The following is a 12,463-nucleotide window of genomic DNA, read 5'->3' as shown; positions in this document are numbered from 1 at the left end:
TGTTTTAAAAAAAAAAAAAAAAAAAATACTTTAAAAATACAAATCAAAATTATACAATAATTTTTTAAAGTTTAAAATATATTTTTCACATTTCAAAAAATAATTTGCATAACATTTTATTCAAAAAATGATTTTTTAATAACATAAAAGATGGATGGATTGTGCAACATTTGTACAAAAAAAGTAAAAAGTGAAAGAAGTAACTATACAAGATAGTTAATGGACGGATCTTTCAACATAAATAGATAAAAAATATGACATGCCAACATGGGCTTTGTAAAGAACTAAAAAATTATACTTTAAACTTGACCATGAAATCAACATTTTTATAGATAAATAGATAAAAATAATATGACATGCCAACATTGGCTTTGTAAAGAACTAAAAAATTATACTTTAAACTTGACCATGAAATCAACATTTTTATAGATAAATAGATAAAAATAATATGACATGCCAACATTGGCTTTGTAAAGAATTAAAAAATTATACTTTAAACTTGACCATGAAATCAACATTTTTATAGATAAATAGATAAAAATAATATGACATGCCAACATTGGCTTTGTAAAGAACTAAAAAATTATACTTTAAACTTGACCATAAAATCAAATTTAAAAAAAAACAACTAAATGTTAGTTAAACAGATTTCATGTTAGGACAATATTTTCAATATAATAAATGCATAAAACTACCAAACAAAAACATTTTCCAAATTTGGTAAACCAAAATGTAAGCTACATACAACTAATATACCATAGAAAATGTACTTATGTTATTCATTATTATTGTATAAACAGATGTAAGCATTTAAATAGTTTTGATAAGATTAATTAGTATAATAAACATTTTCATTAGTGAGAAATCTATTATTCGTTAATGTTTTCACAGAAATATCAGTAGTATAAACCCAGTTATATTTAATTCAGTTTTACAATGTTATAAAAATTAATTTTAAAAATAAATAAATTTACAATTTACTTACATTATCATTATTATCACACATGATTTGTTTAAAAATATAGAATTTTTTTTATTAACAATAATACTTACAGTTTAAAACTGTTTAAAAAAAATTCAACAAAGACTAAAATGTTTCTTTTCATAAAAAATAATAATTTTCAATTAAAATAAATTAAAGTATTATAAACAGTTTTTCTAAAAATAGTAATACAATTTATTTTGCTCTATTATTTAAAATATTTTAATCAGCCTTAACCATATTTTCTATGGATACTGCCTAAAGGTACAAGTGTATCCGATAGTTAAGGATATGTTTCGGATGGCATAATCATTCACACCATCCCGACAACCGGTTTTCTCAACCACTGGGACAACCTGGTGCAAGGGCTGACAAGTTCTTCCTTCATGGTTCTCAATTGGCCTTGATCTGTTAATCAAATAATTTTTTATAAAGCTTTTAAGTATTTTATACATATTAAAATTTCTAAATTGAAAACTATCATTAAACAAACAATAGTGATTAAAGCAAGCTATTGCTTTGTTTAAACAAAGCAATTATGTGTTCGCCAGTATATGATAGATTAGAAGCCTAAGCATATTCTACTACACATTAAAGGGAAACAACTGCTGATTACTTAACCATGGGAAATAACTGATTATTTAACCTAACTTTTTTTTTTCTTTCTTTGTTTGGCCTTCGTCTTAATGCAATAACATTTTTTTTTTTACAAAAAGAAAAAAAAAATCTGATGACGGTTAACATATTTTGTAAGTACCTTTGGTTTTGGGTTTTCAAACATGTCTGGATAATATCTTGTGGAAGCTGTGTATGGTTTCTGAAGGAGGGAATTTGTCTGGCTTCATACAACCTGCAGGGGTATCTGAAGAGAAAGTTCCCATAATGGTTAACCTCAAAACTAATATTTGAATAGTAATAGATACACAAATTAAAATCGTATCTGATGGTTTTGAGGTTTACAAAGTAAAAAAGTTTCCTTTCGAACTTTACGGTCCATGTGGCAGATGAAGTAGAGTTCACCTGTTTCAGTGACATCGGCATATGAAGGGATAGTGTCGTCAGCACTATACCCAGCTGACATTACTTTCCTTAACATAAGTCAGGTACTTATCAGAGCTGGGTGGGCTCAGGGACATCATTCGGATCCAATACCGGGATTTGAAATCCGACTTGCAGGTTACCAGTCGAACGCTCTACTATTCGACCACTCCATCCCATTTACAAAGTACGTAAAAACGAATTTACCTTGTGCCTGCTTCATCTTCATTGATGCCGTGCGTCCATGGACAAGTGAGTCTAGAGCTGTGAACGTTGTTTGACACGGTCCATCGTGGCTTGGCTATTTTGTTATCTAATGAAATATTGAAGTTTGACTAATGGACTGTTTGACTATGTTTTTTTTAAAATGTAAACATAACTAAATGTACCGTGTTTGATGAAATAAATAAATAAAGCCTGAAAGTTTGAACGGTTAGGTCTTGAATTAGTGTTAGCATTATTTTAAATTTAATAATATTCACGCATAATGGTTAACGATCATACTATTATTAGTTCTAACGGTTTTCTAATACCTTTTTCTTTAAAAAAAATGTTTCTTAGTCAAACACGGGTAGAACATCTTCAGGTTAAAATATATAAACATAGGAAGAACAAGGTCTACATTTTAAAATGTCTAAAATAAAAATAAAAACACGTCTATTATTTACAAAATTTTAATTTTTTTAAATAGGCCCTAGTCTAGGAGAGAAAACAGATAACTCGAGGCAAGGGAGCTTACCGTCAACAAAAGTGCACGGCCCTTGGACGATAAAGTCAGAAGTGTCGGGAACAAATTCGTAGAAATCTTGCACCAGTTTTTTTAAATGTTGTAGGTAGTCTGGGTCTTCACAGCTCAAAACAGGTGAAACGGAAACCACAATCATCAAAGCGAGTATAGCTTGAATGAAAAACTGCTGAAATTTTAAAACAGATTTATTTGAAATTCATTTCTTTAAATAAATGGTTAGAATGTTGGTTTAGATCTAGCGGAAAAAAAAATCATTCTAGGATAAAAGTAAAAAAAAAACAACATAAGAAAACCGAGAAGCTATTACAATATTGAACCTTGAATTTTTTATAATTATTTAAAATAAAAAACAACCCTTGACTGATTACTGAAGCCCACCAAGGTACAAAACTCTAGTTGCCTTAGTGATAGTCTGCAGACAATTTCCTAAATACACACTAAATACACAGACTCGTTTAATGCCTCCCTTCCCATCAACATAACAAAGAAAATGCCCGACAAAGCGTTTTCGTCAAAAATATTAAAATTTTCAGAACAAATACAATTTTTTGTTGTGTTTTACGATCTCCTTGTAATAACTACATCATCATGAAGACCTACGCCATGTTATACTCGTTGGTCGGACACTGGTCCTACATCTACTTCATGTGATAGCCATGGACCATACATTTGATATCCATTGGTCGAACAACGGACCTACATCATGTGATAGCTATTGGTCAGACACTGGACCCTCATCACGTGATAGCAATTGGTCGAACACTGGACCTATATCATGTGATAGCCATTGGTCGAACAACGGACCTACATCATGTGATAGCCATTGGTTGAACAACAGATCTACATCATGTGATATCCATTGGTCGAACAACGGACCTACACCGACTACCTGTGATAGCCATTGGTCAGACACTGGACTTAACGCCTACTTTTTGTAATAGCCATAGACCGTACATTGGACCCTCGTCACGTGATAGCCATTGGTCGAACAATGCACCATCGCCTACTTCCCGTGATAGCCATAGATTATACACTGGGCCTTCATTATGTGGTAGCCATTGGTCGAACACTGGACTTAGATCCTGTGATAGATAGCCTTTAGCAGCACACAACTTACCATGATTTATCTTCTTGATGGCAGAGGTAGAAAATCTGAAAGCTCCACAGACTTGTGTACGAATGTGTTTAATGCTAAAGCAAGATCGTTCTCTGAGTCTATGTGGACTCACACCATCGTTTTTATACAAGCTGGTCTTCCTGATAGGGTCAGGGAAACCCGCCATCCAGGTCATTGGCTATTATTGGACACACAAGACATATCGAACTTAGGAGGAGCTGATCTTCTTGTACTACATTGCGGAAGAATCTTCAAAATCCGGGCCCAATTAATCTAATTTTAAGTTAAATTGGGTTAAATTACGTGATTTTACGTTGGGACGAGGTTTGGGAATCCCTTTCAAAGGTAAACCCCGGTCGAGTCACGAATTATTTAGTGAGTGTAAAGGACGGGGGAGACCCACTGATCTGATGGGGGACACAGCTTTGATGGGGATACTCCTTGTGTTTGTGAGAAAGGGCGGGGTGGTGGAGGATGCGTAACGAATTGTACGGTGTTGTGATAGTATTATAACCCCAGCAATCTTACCCCCCAACCACCCTAGTGCTATCTCAAAGATAACGTTACAGTTTGAAGCAGACTAAAATTATGAAATGATTTTCTTTTTGTCCGTCCCACTTTCTTTGCGCTTCCTGCATAAGTTAAAACAAATATAAAACAACAACAGAAAACAACGAAACAGGCTATTTTTCCGACCAGTTAACGATTCAAAAGATGAATGATAAGTATAATTATAATGAATCATACAGTATACACATTTTAAAAAAATGTACCAATTGCGTATATTTATATATTTGAATCCTATTATTTGTTCGGATATTAACTGTAACGTTTTACATTAAATTATAATTTCGTGATCTACCACGATTGATCAGAAGATCATTCGAGGCACAGGAAGAAGGGATGGTGTTAGAGACTCAGGACGTCCTACTGATTTCAGTCAGGATCCTGAGTTATTCGGGATGCAACACTCCTTTCCATAAATTATCTTCTGTAGATAATTTAATCATTCATTCTTAGGGTTAGGTTTTCATAATTATAATAGCCATTTTTATGTAGCTTTGCGATGAGCAATGGTGGAGGGTCGATATTGTATGTGTGAAGGGGTGTGTGGGTAAGCTAATGGGCATTTACAGTATAATCAACTTAACACGCTCTTGTTCAATGCATTTTGAATCTGGCTCTGTTTCTGCAGGCTCAAGAGAACAATCTTGAAGAACCTGTTTTTTTTCTTCATGAAACTGGTTAAGTTAAATACAACAGTAAAAGATTAAAAATATGATCAATATAAAAGTAGTTTATAAACAGTAATTAATTTTAAGGTGGCATAGTTAGGGCATAGTGTTGACCACAATCATTATCCCTTCATATGCCGATGTCACAGAAACAGGTGAACTCTACCTCACGTGCCCCATTGACCGTCAGATTCGAAAATGCAACTTATTTACATTACAAATAACTATACTAATAACTATTATCCGACGGCCTTAGCTTATGCTCATTAGCTAGGCCGGCTGGAATAGGGTTAAGAATCGGGAATTTCACTAGAGTTTCTTCCAGGCATCTCTTCGGGGGGGGGGGGGGGGCGAAGAAAGTCTACCGCCCTCCCTTCCCACCCCCCCCCCCCGAACGAAATGGATTTTTTAAGAAAATATATACTTTTGATAGTGTCCGCCCCCCCCCCCCCCCCCCGAAAATTTCAAGTGCTCCCCGGAGAAAAAAGTCTGGAAGAAACACTGAATTTCACCCATATCACATGCCGCTAGACACTCGGATTTCTACCAGACTTTTGCTGCCTAGAGCATCGCACCACCTGGTTTTAGACATAAGGTGCAGTTCGGTCACGACAATCTACGCAGTGGTTCTTCAGGCACCTCCTGAAGAACTCACTCCCCCTCCCCCTAAGCAAGTCTACCCCCCCCCCCCCACACACACACCCAACGAAAAAGAAAAAAATGTTTTAAATAGAATGTAAATCTATATACTTTAACTTTAACAACAGATATTTTTAAAAAAAATAATAACAATAACGAGATATAATTTTAAAAGTGCGTTTCAGGTTACTTGAAAAATCGTGATTGTGCAGTTTTGAAACCGGTGAATTTTTTTAAAAGCAGTAATAAACTACCTGCTAGAAGTCTGACGTAAACAGAACTATGGCGTCACAGTAGGGTGCTTGCGTGACCCATTGTTCATTTTACCAAGGGGGGGTAATCCAATCATCAGAGATATCATATTAGAGTGGACTTGAGAGATTACAACGTTGACACTTTCAGCGTTACAGATAAAATAATACTACGTGAAGCAGAGGATAACTAGGCTTTTTTGCATTGAAGGGGTATCTAATTTGGATCAGTAAGCATTTGTAAAACTAAGAGTTGATAAAAGGTGTAATTTTATCACAAATGTAGCGATTGGTCAATACATGTAAAAAAAAAACAACAACACATTAGAGTGCTATTTTTATAAAATAGGTTAAAGCAAAACTATTTTTAGGTACGGAATTTTAAAAATATATAATATAAAATAGCCATTCCAAATGCGATAAAAAAATCAAGATAGATACACGTCACGTTTAAAAAAAAAAAGTTTCTAATCAAATTAAAAACTGAGTGGTTAAAAAAACGTATCCATTCAAAAATAGTAAATTTTTTAAATCTAAAAATAGAAAACTACGTTTATCGGATACATTTGTAGATTGTTTTCCATGCAGCATTCGGAACAGTTGAGAATATTGTAACACGTTACAGCTTTGAGAGTATAATATCCGTATCCTTTTGGAAAGATTGGTTTCAGCGAATGATTCGGATGTAAGAAGGCATTGGGCGAGCGAACAACATAAGATCATATTAAACTGTCAGGCAAGTTTATACAACTCTAACAAAGCATAAAACACACGTTTAAACAAATGTAAATAGCGTTGGACAAGCATGTATACAATCTGCTACAGTATAGGACATAATATACACACATTTTACAGTATAGGATATATATATATATATATATATATATATATATATATATATATATATATATATATATATATATATATATATATATATATATATATATATGCATGTATACAATCCGCTACAGTATAGGACATAATATACACACATTTTACAGTATAGGATATATATATATATATATATATATATATATATATATATATATATATATATATATCTCCAATATTTATACATTCAGTTATATATATATATATATATATATATATATATATATATATATATATATATATATATATATATATACATATATCCAATATTTATACATTCAGTTATATATATATATATATATATATATATATATATATATATATATATATATATATATATATATATATATATGACATAACTGTATACAATCTGTTACAGCATAGGACATACGTTTATACAAATATGATGCACCATAGGACATTCGTTTACACAAATCTGATACAACATAGAACATGAGTTTACACAGATATGATGCACCATAGGACATACTTTATAGTATACAAATATGATACAACATGGGACATAAGTCTACGAAAATCTGATACTACATAGAACATGAGTTTACACAAATATGATGCACCATAGGACATACGTTTATACAAAATTTTTACAGTGCAGGACGTATTTTTGAAAAAAAAAATCTGTTACAGCATAGGACACGCCCATTTGAGCAAATAAAGGATAGTCCACAAATAGTCCACATATTATTGAGCATAGAGGAAGTAGACTCTTAGTAGACATTGTTTTAAATTGTCATATAACAGTTTTATAGTAATACGTATTTCTTGGTTAGTGACAACAGATAAGGGAGCTTAAAAAACTTTCAATTTATGTAATCAGAATCGCTTACATTGGTTTACTCATAGAGTCTATATAATATAGAATGAAGGCCTACAAAATGTAATGACCGAACAGGTTTTAGAAACATATCCTTCATCGTGGTAGCATTGGTACAAGGCAATAGATAGACCTAGGCGGCGCTGTGGCTGATCTTTGTGCGCTGAATTATCCGTATGCTCATTTTTCCGTGTGAAGAGTGGCGTCAAGATCCGCACCCAGTCGCACCACAAAGGGAGAGACCCCAAATAGAAAAATGTAAAGACAAAATAATGTTTTGTCAAGTTAAAGTAATAAAATAGCAGGGGGAGAGGGTGACACCGAACTGAAATGCCAAATTGTTGGAGTGTGTGAGGTGACATACTATCTGTTACCACACTAGGTGACACACGACCAAAAAGTGACACCACTGCGTTTGATGATTTTTTTTGCGTGCGCAAATTTTTGTTTGTGCTCTTTTACTGGTGACTTCTAAACCTACGACAGAACGTTTATTGTGTGTCATATGCCAAAACTTTGGATATTTACAATTATTTACAGTTCTTGGTTTAAAAATTGCAGTTCAGCTAGGCAGTCTTAGGGGTCATCCATAAATGACGTCACGCTTTTTTGGACGATTTTTACCTCCCCCCTCCCTCCATCACACGTCGTCACAAAAAGCCAGCCCCCCCCCCCCCCCCCCGCCTAAAATGACGTCACACCTCAACCTACAACCCCCCCTCAAAATTGCAATTAATTTTTTTTAAAACATCGATATTTTTCTAAAATCTTGTCTAAACTATTACAATTTATTAAAACAGTTATCTAAAACGCGAAATAACGTCTAAAATTCGTTTTCTAACATTGCTTTTATATAATGCAAAAATGTGACTTCGCAACATCTGAACCCCCCCCCCCCCTCCCCCTCATCACACATCGTCACAAAATTACGGACCCCCGAGTGGGATGTCATTTATGCAGAGTTTCTTCCAGGCATCTATTTCGGGGGGGCTTTGCCCCCCGAAATTTTTTTACCCCCCCCCCCCCCGAACGAAATGAAATGTATATAATTTATATAGAAAATATATACTTTTAACAGTGTCCGCCCCCCCCCCCCGAAGAAAGTTTACCGCCCCCCCCCGCGAAGATTTCAAGTGCCCCCCCCCCCCCCCGGAGAAAAAAGTCTGGAAGAAACACTGCATTTATGGATGACCCCTTATCATTGATGGTAACTTTAAAGTAACGGATGTCATTTGGAAGCATGTTTTTATTTTCGATCATGAGATTTTTTACAATTTTTAGCGACAAAAGTTTTTATGAAAGAAAACAAATCAGTTTTTTTATATTTTCAGTGCATTAATTAGAAGGTTGTTGCAATCAAGTTTTTTTTTTTAGTTTTTTTAATAATTTTATTACATAGTCCCATTGTGTGGGAGTGGAAATGCGGGCTCCGCGCTGAATAAAGAAACGTGATTGGTAGCGAAAAAAAAGTACTAGATTCTAGATCTAGAAGAAGATAGACTAAAAGACTTCCTATAGTTTGAGAGAGTTAGTTTTAATGAAACCTTAAAATATAAAAATGTTTCAAGGGCCATGCTGTGTGTGTGTTTCTGTGCGCTATAGCATCATATATACTACCAGTTACCAGAGTAAAACAACATAACAAATATAGACCTAAATCATAGGTCTATTTCTTAAAACTGTCACTAAAATGCATAAAAAGACAAAAAAAAAAAAAAAAAAAAAAGAAAATCGTTTATCAGCATTTCTTAACTTTATTCTGATAAGAAAAACTGCATTGCATTTCTGGTAACGTATGTATCCTCGGTAGTATAGTGGTAAGTATCCCCGCCTGTCACGCGGGAGACCGGGGTTCGATTCCCCGCCGGGGAGATACATTTTTTAAAAACAACTTTTTGTTTTTATTTAATGAAAAAAAAGGAGATATAATCTTCGACGAATGATACAGACAAATTTTTATATCCCCACAAATGTATTACTAAATTTGAAATAACTGAAGTTGTTGTAGGCGGTGGCCGGAAAGAACCGCAACGGAAAAAAGCGCAACGGAAAAAAGCGCAAAACAAAAAGCGCAACGGAAATAAGCGCACACGGAAAAAAGCGCAAAGAGAAAAAAGCGCACACAGAAAAAAGCGCAAAGAGAAAAAAGCGCAAACGGAAAAAAGCGCAAAGAGAAAAAAGCGCACACAGAAAAAAGCGCAAACAGAAAAAAGCGCAAACGGAAAAAAGCGCAAAGAGAAAAAAGCGCACACGGAAAAAAGCGCAAAGAGAAAAAAGCGCACACGGAAAAAAGCGCAAACAGAAAAAAGCGCACACGGAAAAAAGCGCAAACGGAAAAAAGCGCAAACGGAAAAAAGCGCAAACAGAAAAAAGCGCAAACGGAAAAAAGCGCAAACAGAAAAAAGCGCACACAGAAAAAAGCGCAAACAGAAAAAAGCGCAAACGGAAAAAAGCGCAAACAGAAAAAAGCGCACACAGAAAAAAGCGCAAACGGAAAAAAGCGCAAACAGAAACAGAAAAATGCGCAACCAGAAAAAACACAACGAAAAATGTGCAAAAGAGAAATTTAGCACAAAGACCATATGGACTAGATGACACATTTATACATGACTGTTAGGGCTGCCGTGAGAGTGTCGTGTTTGATCACGTGATCTACTACCATTTAAAGCGTACCACTCACCTACACATCCATCCACCCACCCACACATCCATCCACCCACCCACACTGCATATAAGTATTCGCATAGATTTAGAGTAGCGTCCCTTTTGTTTACATGTTTTCATTACCCTTCAAACAAAAGTCTATTTTAGTTATATTGAGATTAAAGAATGTAAATAAATAGTATACACAATTCTGTAGAATAGGAACGATTGGGAGGGAAGTGACATTTAGCGCAGTAAATTTAGAGGTTAGGTAGTGTATAATAAATGGTGGGGTTAGGAAAGTTAAGGGGCCCATTCTCTAATAGGCAATCTTTGTCTCTTTCGTACTTTCGTGTTGGTTTATTGTCGAACCTGTCCTCGCCTCACATCACAACAGTTGGGTGACGCTTACCGTGTAATGTTAAAATAAATAGCATGTAATTGAGTTAGTTCGAAGTGAGTTTTCATACAAGCCCAACGCACTAATTAAGGTTGTCGCAAAATGTAACATATATGTAACATATGTCAATGATGTCAATGAATTTTCATTAAAAAAAAGATGTCTAGTACAGTTTACGAAACTTACGAACTTCGCCGATACTTTTTTGGTGGGTAGTTTGGTAAGTATGTAGGCGGGTAGGTGGGTAGGTGGGTAAGTGGGTAGGTGGGTAGTTAGGTAGGTAGGTAGGTGGGTAGGTGGGTAGTAGGTAGGTAGGTAGGTGCGTCATAATGTGAAAAAAATTAAATACAAAATTGTTATTTTGGTGCGAATGAATGATGTTACGAGAGATATGACGAATGCATGTTTGATGACGCGGATGAAAGAGAGTGAAGTTTTGCCTTAGGAACGGGTTGTTATAGTATGCAAGCTAGGTAGTTCGGACTAGGGAGAATGTGAAAGATACTTCGTGTAATGTCGATAGTTTTATGTTTATACGAGAATAGTAGTTGAATTGACCAAGAAAATAATATGCATTGTGTAAAGTGATTATCGCCTGTATCGTGGTGATGGGAATGCAGATGGTAGTGGTACGCTTTAAATGGTAGTAGATCACGTGATCAAACACGACACCTTCACAGCAGCCCTAACAGTCATGTATAAATGTGTCATCTAGTCCATATGGTCTATGTGCTAAATTTCTCTTTTGCACATTTTTCGTTGTGTTTTTTCTGGTTGCGCATTTTTCTGTTTCTGTTTGCGCTTTTTTCCGTTTGCGCTTTTTTCTGTGTGCGCTTTTTTCTGTTTGCGCTTTTTTCCGTTTGCGCTTTTTTCTGTTTGCGCTTTTTTCCGTTTGCGCTTTTTTCCGTTTGCGCTTTTTTCCGTGTGCGCTTTTTTCTGTTTGCGCTTTTTTCCGTGTGCGCTTTTTTCTCTTTGCGCTTTTTTCCGTTTGCGCTTTTTTCTGTTTGCGCTTTTTTCTGTGTGCGCTTTTTTCTCTTTGCGCTTTTTTCTGTTTGCGCTTTTTTCTCTTTGCGCTTTTTTCCGTGTGCGCTTTTTTCTCTTTGCGCTTTTTTCCGTTTGCGCTTTTTTCTGTTTGCGCTTTTTTCTGTGTGCGCTTTTTTCTCTTTGCGCTTTTTTCCGTGTGCGCTTATTTCCGTTGCGCTTTTTGATTTGCGCTTTTTTCCGTTGCGCTTTTTTCCGTTGCGGTTCTTTCTGGGAACCGTTGTAGGCCTATTATTAGTTCCCTGCTGTTCCCCACCACACAAAAAGAAAGTTTCTAATCTCGCTAACTTCTAGATTAAACGTCGTTACATTTATGGACGCTCGCCGAGACATAATTAAAATTACGAACCTGGCGGTCCAGGTGGCAAATGAAGTACAGTTTACCTGTTTCTGTGACTTCGGCATATGAAGGGATAGAATGATCAGCACTATGCCAAGCTGCTGTTTCCCATCAGAGGTGGATGGAATCAGGGATCCGAACTCGAGACTTTCGAGTTAGTAGTCGTATTCTATATAGTCAATACTAATGGCATATGAATTAAAGATTTAAATGTGAAAAATGCATGTATTTTTCTGCCTAGGTTCCTTAATATTCGTAGAGGGGCGAGGGGACGTAAAGGGCGACCAATAAAAGTTTTAA

General features: G+C 35.2%; 1 non-coding gene across 1 annotated transcript; it reads left to right on the top strand.

Moving 5' to 3' along the window:
- Window positions 1-9,539: 9,539 nt before the first annotated feature.
- Window positions 9,540-9,611, top strand: Trnad-guc (transfer RNA aspartic acid (anticodon GUC)). Its single transcript has one exon. It is a non-coding gene; the product is annotated as a tRNA-Asp (tRNA).
- The last annotated feature ends 2,852 nt before the right edge of the window (window positions 9,612-12,463 follow it).

This window comes from Physella acuta, unplaced genomic scaffold (genome assembly GCF_028476545.2).
Source record: "Physella acuta isolate Inbredline_101_S28 unplaced genomic scaffold, ASM2847654v3 ptg001993l, whole genome shotgun sequence".
NCBI lineage: Eukaryota > Metazoa > Mollusca > Gastropoda > Physidae > Physella > Physella acuta.
The sequence above is the reverse complement of the archived record's forward strand: the minus strand, read 5'-3'. Positions and strand labels throughout refer to the sequence as shown.